Source organism: Pogona vitticeps, chromosome 2, assembly GCF_051106095.1.
Source record: "Pogona vitticeps strain Pit_001003342236 chromosome 2, PviZW2.1, whole genome shotgun sequence".
NCBI lineage: Eukaryota > Metazoa > Chordata > Lepidosauria > Squamata > Agamidae > Pogona > Pogona vitticeps.
Genome location: NC_135784.1, coordinates 151000704 through 151010662, shown reverse-complemented (window position 1 = coordinate 151010662; position 9959 = coordinate 151000704). Strand labels below are relative to the sequence as shown.

The following is a 9959-nucleotide window of genomic DNA, read 5'->3' as shown; positions in this document are numbered from 1 at the left end:
GAAACAAAGGCCAAAATCTTACTGCGATTTAAACATGCATAAATGAAGTTGCATAACTCGCGCAAGGTGTTGTCACTATCTAAGTCACCAGTTGCATTATAAGAGGTGTACCTAATTGTACAACAGTTGTAGGTCTAGTAATATGACTGGCAGCTGTTCACCATAGTGAGTTACGCAGTTTAACTTACCAATGTGTGAATTAATCACAAGATTGTGGCCAAATGGTACAGCTGATGGTCTTCTTTCAAATATCATGGTATGCATAGAAAAATGTCCTTAATCCAGTCTATTCTGGTGGGCAAATTTGGGCAGACTTCAGGCTTGCGGGATTTACTTGTGTGTGTGGTTGTTGTTTTGTTTTTGATAGGACCCTGAGATCTACCAACTGCAGCCAGATGTAAAATAGTGACTCAGGCAGTCAAGTTAAAAATTAAGGAAGAAGATATCTATGACTACAGGTATACTTACTCAGCCCAGGGAAATATAATCAGTTACAGAATCATGCTCACAAGTCACAAAAAAGCTGTTCTTGGTTTTCCTCCAAGCGCTCTTTGTTTCTCATGTTAACCATTCAGACGCAGAAACACTTTAAGTTGTGTTACAAATAACCTAGAAACCTACAGTAGATCCAAATCTACCTTCTTTTCACTACTGCTATTGTCTACAGGGAGTTTTTGGTTCTAAACTAGATCTCTTGTTGCTACCTGTGTCTTTCTTTATGCAGTCAATCTATCTCATATTCGGTCTTCCTGTTCTTCTTTTGCCTTCAGTATTTCCTAGCATAACTGTATTTTCCATAGAGTTTTGTCTTTTCATAATATGCTCAAAGTAAGACCCCCTCCGTTTTGTCATTTTTGCTTCTAGAGAGACCTGAGGCTTGATTTTATCTAGGACCCACTTGTTCATCTTTCTGGCAGTCCACTGTATCTGTAGAGCTCTCTCCCAGCACCATATTTCAAATTAATCAAATGTCTTCCTAGCTTTCTTTACTGCTCAGCTCTCACACCCATACATAGTAATTTGAAGTGCAATAGTGGATGATCTTGGCTTAGGTCTCCAGTAACACATTCTTACACTGATCTTTTCTAGTTCTTTTAGAGTCTAAATCTTCTTCTAATTTCTTGGCTGTATACAAAATCTCTAACTATTTCAATTTCTTCATTGTCAGTATTAAAGTTGTATCAATGCTAAAGTTCTTCTATAGTAATTATTTTTGTCTTCTTAAAATTCAACTACAGCCTTGCTTTCTCGCTTTCTTCATTCACTTTCCCTAACAGTTGTCTCAAGTTGTTACTACTTTCTATCAGTAAGATGGTGTCATTTGTGTGTCTTAAATGATTTTTGTTTCTTCTACCAATTTTCAGTTCTCCTTCCTCTGAATCTAGTCTGGGTTTCTGTATTTTGCTGTGTTTTGAGAAGGCAGAAGCAAAGACTTTCAAAGGCATGCACAATACTGTAGACGAGGGGTGAGGAGACTGCAATACATTAGTTGTTTTAGACTTCAGCTCCCATAAACTCCAGCCTCCATAAACTCCAGCCAGTAATGCCAATACAGTAGTAAGAAATTTTGGAAGCTGCTGTCCAGAAGCTCTAAGGCTGCCCTAATCCTGATCTCTGGCATATAAATACTCATAATGCAAGTGCTACATTTGCTTTTTCATTATTTATTAAGCTATTATCCAGGTCTTGGAATGTAATTATTGTTTGGGCTGCTTAATTGTAAGTAATTAACCCTTTCATTCTTTTTGTTTTTTACAAATGTCTCAGAATGTGTTACTCTATAAGTGCCAGTTAATAAGAAAAGCCACCCTGAGTCCCCTTATTGGGAGAAAGGCAGCGTATAAGTAGAATAAATAAATAAATAAATAAATTTAGAAGGAGTGGACTAATCCGGGGAACTTGCAGTTCCTCTGCCCTGTAAATCACTGGACTTCTGTGCAGCTAGAGGAATTTAAACAGAAATTAAAAATTCTGTAACTTGGGGAATGTGATGTGGCTGACAGCTCTTTCTCAAACAAGTTTTAGATATTCCAGTCCACATAACGAAAGGTGAAATCTGAACACTGTCCTCTCTGAGTGGCTTCTAAAGCACCCAATCTGGAACTTGTTTTGAACAAGGAAGCTTGGCCCACACATCTGGCCGTGCATCTTGGAACTTTTACCAGCTGTATAATGCCCAGCCTGATGAACACTCCTGCAGAGTTGAAAACTAGCCTCTGTGTATAAAATCCTAGTACGTAGTAGTCTAATAAAGCTATCACCCACCTTCATCTTCATAAGTGGTAACTGACTTTGTCATGTAAATTATTGCTGTTTGAGTTATTTATGTCCTGTCTTTACATGAGTTAAATTTTAAAAGTGCTACACAAAACAAGGCTAAGACCACTTTTTTTTTGTTCTTTTTCTTTTTCTTTAAAAAGTTGAAGAATTGAAGGAAGTTGCTTAGAAACTTGCAATAAAGATTATACAAGAACTGGAAAAACCAGTTTCTTCCCCAGAACTAAGATTGTGGGTCAACTATAATTATTCAGGTTGCAAAAGCTGCTCTTGTCTGGTGAAATGCTGGATTCAGTTTTACGAGTATGTATCATGTGGACACCTAATGTGTTTTTGCCTCTGTGCATGACGGCTTTTCTGCATGAACACTGGTGAAAGCAAGTGTTGTTTTATGATCTTAATCATAAATGATTAACAACTGGCTGTCTAAGTGGGGTTTTAGATGGTTGTGCCCTAGTGCTTTGATTATGTTTTTGCTGTTGCATTTGTTTACTGGTTTGTAGAGTGGTATTTGTTTAATTCTTGTTTCAGTATTTGTATACTTTCTGTTTTTTTTAGCTTTAAATATTGTCTTTTCATGATGCAAGCCATTTGGGGTCTATATTAAGGAGAAAGGTGGGGGCCAGGCCTGCAACCCCAATGCTTGCTGAGGTGTGGGCTGAGGTCTTCAGCCCAAGGGGGTCCGGGTGAAGGAGACGGCAGATTTCAAGGACTACACAAAAGGAGCTGGCAGCAGCGAACTGAAAGTTACAGTGAAAGGTCCAAGTAAGTCATGAGTGAAGGTGCATGCGTGCAGGTTTCCCCATGAATTACAGTATGTTTGTTGACTGGACTGGCACGTAACTAGAAACCTTTGAATGGAAGCTTTACTTTTAGCATTTCTGTTTGTGGCTGGTATTTGTGGTTTAATTGGCTCTGCTTTTACAGGGGGAGACAGACTTGTGTTTTGTTCACATTCTTTTTAAATGATTTTATATCTGGTTCTGCTTTTGATCTGACTGTTACTGTTTTATTGGTGAATTGGTTTTCCAGTGGTCGTTTTTATTCTGTTTTGTGATGTTTGTAAGGCATCTTGACTGCTATTTCTAGTAGAACTGTGGGGCAGAAATGCAGTTCGTATTTGTATTCATCATTGATGATGACAAATGCACTCTTCATATGCTCTGAGAGTACTTCACAGGCAGAACCCTGGCTTTTGGGTGTCGGCTTCAATTAGCAGGGCTCAGACAGTTCTTGGGGTCTTCCACTTTGCTGCTACCCTTTGCCTTGAATCCTTTCACCCTGCCTAGTGGTCAAGTGAGTCTTGCCACTGCTAGTAACATCGAGCCAATAGGTGTCTCCTCACAAAGCAGCCTGGGGGTGCTCCTGGACCCCAGTCTAACTCTGGAAGCCCAGGTGGACTCGGTGCCTTCCTTCAGCTGTGGAAAATACCACCTATGGCCCTACCTGGACGAGCGGAGTCTCATGACAGTTACACATGCACTGATAACATTTTGTATAGATTATTGCAATGCACTGTACGTGGGGCTGCCTTTGAAGACGGTCTGGCGACTGCAACTGGCCCAGAAGCGAGCTGCGTGGCTGGTGAGTGGTGGGCCCACTAGGGGACATATCAAGTCAATTCTGATTAAATTACCTTGGCTACCAATGGCTCCCGGGCCCAATTCAAAGTCCTTGTTTTGACGTATAAAGGCCTAGATGGCTTGGGCCTGGATACCTGAAGGAGCACCTTCTTCCATATGAACCTACGTAACAATTAAGATCTAGCCAGGGGGCCTTCCTGAAAGAGCCATCCCTCAAAGAGGTAAGAGGGATGGCTTGTAGACAAAAGTCCCTTTTGGCAGTTGCCCCAAGACTATGGAACACCGTCCCGAGGGAGATACAGTACGTCTGGCGCCGACGTTGATGATGTTTTGGTGCCTGTTCCAGAAGGTTTTTAATTGAAATAATATCAACTATGGGTCCTGATGGTAATTTTTAGAGCACTGTATTTTTAATTGCATTTTAATTGTTTTATCTTTTTATTGTATTTAAATTGTAAGACCTTTGGGTAGTGTGGGCGGCATGTTAGATAGATAGATAGATAGATAGATAGATAGATAGATAGATAGATAGATAGATAGATAGATAGATAGATAGATAGATAGATAGATAGATAGATAGATAGATAGATAGATAGATAGAAAGAAAGAAAGAAAGAAAAGCCCAAGATACCTCTTTCTATAAGCACTCAGAACTAACTTGTTTGACCTGAGATGGGCCAGCAACGTAAGAATGAGGGTGTATAATGCTGTGAACATACTGAACACTAAGCAGGTTTCAGTGTATTCAGTGGAAAAACCATACCTTTGACAGCAAGGGGATGTCTCTGTTTTTTAAGATGCTGTCTAGGTTTGTTATCACTTTCCTCCCAGGAAGCAGACTTTTGATTTCGTGGGTGCTGTCACTCTCTGCAATGAACATGGAGCCCAACAAAGTAAAATCTGTCACTGCCTCCATATCTTCCCTTTCTATTTGCCAGGAGGTGATGGGACCAGTGGTTTTTTTTAATTGAGCTTCAGACCATTTTTGCGCTCTCCTCTTTCACCCTCATTAAGAGGTTCTTTAATTCCTCCTCACGTTTACAGTGAGTACCAAATAAGTTTAATGAGCTCATAGTTTTAAAGAGACATATTTAGATGGAGACCCAGGCAACAATCACGTCGTACCCAGAAGCCCCGCCCCGCTACCGGCACACCCACCAACAATGGCCACGCCCACTCCCCTCCCACACCTACAACCTCCTGTCTTTCCATTCCGGACTCAGGCGAAGGAGAGCGAACCATAGAGTCGGCCAATTGTCTTTGGGGCTAGAGGGGACCGGAGAGAGAGCTCTTTCCGGATGCTTCGCCTCTTTCAGTCTCTCAGTCCGGGAGGGGGGAAGCTGCCGTGTTTCCGGGGGCTGGGGCTGTGAGGAGGAGGTGGGGGAAGCAGGCGAACGGACGAGCGAGCGGAGTTGCGGGGGGCGGGCGGAGTGGGGAAAACAACGGGGCTCCGTTGCGTAGCGGAGGTTTGGTTCCGAACAGGGCCTAGCAGGAGGTGCGCAACGGTGGGTGCACGTGGGGCCTCTGGGGCGTCAGGGAAGGGCCGGGGCGGCTGACGTTGAAGGGCGGGCGTGTATTTTGTTTTGAGGTACCGGGGGGGTTGTGTTTGTGGCGTTGTTGGCCGAAGGGGCGCCGGCATCCCGCGAAGGACGGGCGAGCGCAGATCTGAGGGGCCGTGGTGTGTGAGGCTAGAGCTTGTGGGGAAGGGGTGGGAGGCAGAGGGTGCCGGGACACAGTCGCCCGTTGTTGAGGCCGGAAAGTCTTTTTTTTTCCGAGTAGGAATGCCGAGGTTTTCACTGTCAGAAATCCGGTGTTTATGAAGCTTATGGGCCCTGGGCTGTGACTGTGTCTGTGTGTCTGTGCGTGTGTGTGTAGGCACTTGGGCTGGTGAGGAAGGCGGGAGGAGTTCCCAGAGTCATTATGGGAAGTATACAGTGGGCAGAAACTTGTTGCTTAGCGTGGTAAATTGCACCAGAGTAGACGTTGGGGGGGTTTGTTTCCCCCCCACTCCGTGCCTCTTTGTGAGGGGCTGGACTCGATGTGCCATAGGGTCCCTTCCAGCTCTGCTGGAAGGTTTCTACGATTAGGACAGCTAAAATCGTGACTACAGAAGAATTACAAAACTTTAATGTTGACAATGAAGAAACTGAAATAGTGAATCTGTATAACTTGGTTCAATCATCACTTCAATTGGAGGCTGCAGTCTAGAAATCAGAGGAAGACTAAGACTTGGAAGGGCAATAATGAAGGAATTGGAGAAGATCACCAATGTAAGGATGTGTCACTTTCCACCAAGGCTATCCACACTCTTGTATTCTTGATCACTGTGTATTGATGTGAAAGTGGACAGTAAAGAATGCTGATGGAAAAAAAAAAGATCTTATTTTGAAATACGCTGCTGGGGGAGAGCTTTGTGGACTTCCAGAAAGGTGAACAAATGGATCCTAGATAAAATCAAGCTGAACTATTTTTGTAGGCAAAAATGTTGGAACAGGGGCACATTACAAGACACCAAGATACTCTGGAAAAGACAATAATCCTGGAAAAGATTGAAGGAAACAGGAAAAGAGGAAGACCAAATATGAGATGGGTTAACCTTGTAAAGGAAGCTAGAAGCTTGAGTTTACAAGAACTGAGCAGGGCTGTTGAGGATAGCACATTTTGGAGAGCTTTCATTCATAGAATTGCTATAAGTCAGAGACAACTTGACAGAATGTAACAACAGCAAAGACCTATTGAATCATTGGGGATTGGTGAATCAACTCCTTTGTAAGTTCCATGGATTCAAACGAGCTTACTCTAGTTGCAATGTACCGGCATAGTAAGGTCCAGTTAGAGTAGACTCATTATTCACAGAACATATGGAGGAGTTGACTCACTATATCCCCATTGATTCAGTGGACCTACAGCAGTACAATTTACTGTGCTAAGCAACATTTTTGGCTACTGTTGTGCTTGGACTGGAAAACCTGGCTTCAAAAAAACTGGCTGTTTTGCCTGTGGGAATAGTGTTGCAGGTGGGGAGAGAGAGATTGTTCTTAAGTAATTGGAGGCTAATGTAATAGGAGGAGGTTGTGCTACAGATCACACTCCTTGCCATAAAGCTGGAAATTTCAATGGAGAGCGAGTCTCATATGATCTAAGGAGTCTACACAAGAGGCTGCTTTGCAGTAAGCAGTAGTATGAGTTGTTTGAACAGTGTTGGTAATGTCTGCTCCCATCCACCCTAATTTTGTGGAAATTTTGTCTCTTGGGATTAGTTTGTGGTGAAGACCGCACTAAAAAAATAAGTGTCATCCATGTGAGAATTTTATGTGAGAGATTAATATTATGTACTCCATCCTGGTTTTTTGTGTTTTTTGGGGAGTCAGTTCTGATAAAGAAGGTATGTGTAAGAGAGATGGCAAGTGCATGCCCCATGTTAAAATCATATTTTCAACTGGATTCTGATTTTTTTTCTCAGATCCATCATCCACTGCAAACTAGTCTGTAAATATTAAACACATTTAATATTAAATATTAAATGCTGAGAAAATTTGGCTAGGTAGGGATAAGAGAAGCTTACAGCATCCCAATTCAATGGAAGAGGTCAAGATGGCGAAAGTTCCTTACACAGATTCTTGCTTGAGGCTGGAAGAGGATGTTAGCTGGAGACCAAGAGCAAAGACTGTTTCTACTGTAGGTTAAGAGTGCTGGTGACAACAGAGAGAGCCAGTCTTGTTTGTGGCTGGAAAGCACATTTTTACTACCTGAGTTCAGCCATGTAGCCACAAGCAGGGAATTATTGAGAAGGTTCAAGTCCCATTCTTTTAAGATAAAATATCTGGAGTGGAATGCAAGCACAGTCTTTAATATTGTTTGGTCCCTCAGTAGATATGTCCTATACATATGAAATCTGGACACTTTAAGAACTAGAGGAGAAATAAGCTTAAAGCAGTGGATCCCAACCTTAGGTAACCCAGGCATTCTTGGAGTTGCAACTCCCAGAAATCCTGGCCAGCACAGGTAGTGATGAAGGCATCTGGGAAATGCAGTACAAAAACACCAGGGTTACCTAAGGTTGAAAACTACTGACTTAAAAGATACAGAAATATTGTTTTTATATGCAAGAGTTCCAACAGTCAGCAGTCAGTCTTGTACTTTAATTTATTCTAGAGTAAGGGAGGGTTGTGACTCTCCAGATGTTGAACTTCAGTCCTCACCAATCTGACATTTGGCCATACTGGCCATGACTGATAGAAGTTGTAGCTCAGCAACGTCTGGAGTATTGTAGCTTCCCCACCCAATAATTACAAATGTATTAGAATCCTTTTATTTGTTACATAGGACTTTGCAGAAAGCACAGCCTCTTTATATATGTATTACTTTCTTTGTAACATCTCCACATCTGGGAGCCATTAAGTCCCTTACTAGATCTTGGAAAGAGGTAAAACAGTGACCTTGAGAAATAAAGCAGTAGCATGTGGCTCAGTAGATGTGAAGAAGTTCATGAACATTTTATCTTTAACTTTCTAAAGGCGTGCACAACGATAACATATCCTCTCTGAGCTCCGCATTTATTGATCTGGGTTAATACAGTACCTTGGTTTAATTTTGTTGTGTATAGAAAAAGGGGTGTACTAGTAATTGCCAAATCAGCTGTTGTCCTAGACATACTGACTAGGAAGTGAGCCCTATTGAATGCACTGGGACTTACTTCCAAATAAGCGTGTATACAGTACTATGGTTGTTCAACAAATAATTGCTTTATTTGTAAAGACAAATTTTAAAAACCCATTTACAGTGTGATGCTGGGCAAACCATTTTATTCAAGGTGTACCAGATCTGATATATTAGCAGATCATGAATATGTACAGTCATGGCAACTCTTTTACATCATAGTTTAAAAGTACAAAATAGAACAACTGCTTACTGTTGCATTAATAAAGTCAGGATATATATTTTTATTTTATCTAAAATATGTATTAAGGTACAATTTAATGTCAGATTTTTTTCAAGATTAGAACAGATGCAGGAATTGTGTGTTGATCTAATATGTTATTTTTATGAGTCAGGAACTGTAAACCTTACTGAAGTTCCCTTCCCTTAAAACTTAATGAAACTTAAGCTGTGATTATGTTCTGGTTGCATATCAATAGCATGAATTGACCAAATCCTTTGTGAGCCATACAAAATAGACATTAGATTACTGTACTTGCTTGGAAATATATAACTTAATAAATAAAAGTGCCCTAGTCTAAAATGCTAGGTTGTGATATGACTCTGTTTGCCCTAAGAATAAACCTAAATTGGGAAACTCCTATCTAAAGTGTTGTCTGACCTATTTCCTAGCTGTAACATTTGTGGTGCACTCCTAGCATGGTGTCATAAGTGAAGGAAGAGAAACAGCTGTCTAGCTCAGTCTCATCTGCCTCCGGGCTGGTGCATGGTTTTGCTAACATTAGATATTTGGACCATTTTTCATGTCCCTTAAGATCACAGAAAAATGTATAGCATTGGTTCCCAGTCTTTGACCCTCCCAGACTTTGGGATTTCCCCTCCCAGAATTTTTGATCATTAACTATCCTGGCTTGAGTTTCAGGAAACGGAGGTTCTGAATAACTGGACAATAACACATTGAGAACTAACAATCTATAGGGCTCGTTGTTAACCCTCTCTGCTTCATATTTGCTGTTGTCATGGTACTATAACATATACATAGTTTTATGTGGCGTCAGAGCAAGGTACTTCTTTCTTGGCAAAGTGAATATAACAGATTACTAGAGGAAAGGGATGAGGGATCTCTGCACCTCTGTAAGTGGATCTGCACTCAGTTTATGGCCTGACCCTAGGGTATAGATGAGCATTAGGTTGACAGAAGATAGTTTTCAGAAATTAAAATTGTGTTGTTACATAAGACATAAGACATTTATTTGTCATTGTGCTCACAAGTGGGTGCAACGAAATGAGGTGCTCTCATGTAAGGTTACATTTCAGTTTGGGGCAAAATAGATGCCTATATAAATTGCAGTTGTAGATAGCTCTTGGATTCAAGACATTGGTTTCTGTTGCCAAAACAAAACAGATTTTTATTCACTGAGAACTCAAGTAGTACAAATT

The 9959-nt window shown here is 41.2% G+C and overlaps 1 protein-coding gene across 7 annotated transcripts in view; it reads left to right on the top strand.

Moving 5' to 3' along the window:
* The first annotated feature begins 481 nt into the window (after positions 1-481).
* RNF41 (ring finger protein 41) overlaps positions 482-9959 on the top strand; it is a 50397-nt gene continuing 40919 nt past the window's right edge. Inside the window, exon 1 of one of the 7 annotated variants that reach the window (XM_020785234.3) lies at positions 482-5237. The gene's annotated coding sequence lies outside the window, so the exon portion shown is untranslated. The other 6 variants (XM_020785218.3, XM_020785209.3, XM_072990860.2 and 3 more) reach the window with 6 other exon arrangements.